Raw genomic sequence first — 321 nt, forward strand, 5'->3', positions numbered from 1 at the left:
CATACTACATTTCATAACATTATACAGAATATGTAATTTATAACAACTTAAAATGATATTAATTCATCTTTGTTTTAATATTATCATTAAAAAGAATTGTTTGAATGTTCTTATGTATACATATACCTGTATATTAGGGTATAATTAATTAAGCTATATCACACTCCAATATAACATAACAAAGGCAAGCCACACACGGACAATACATATTTAGCGCTAAGGATGCACACCTATGAAACTGAATTAATAAATGTGCATTCATAAAAATCACCACCATTACACAAATTATCTTAAAAATATAAGGGGGAAGAGGTAGGGATT

This window comes from Penaeus monodon, chromosome 19 (genome assembly GCF_015228065.2).
Source record: "Penaeus monodon isolate SGIC_2016 chromosome 19, NSTDA_Pmon_1, whole genome shotgun sequence".
Lineage (NCBI taxonomy): Eukaryota > Metazoa > Arthropoda > Malacostraca > Decapoda > Penaeidae > Penaeus > Penaeus monodon.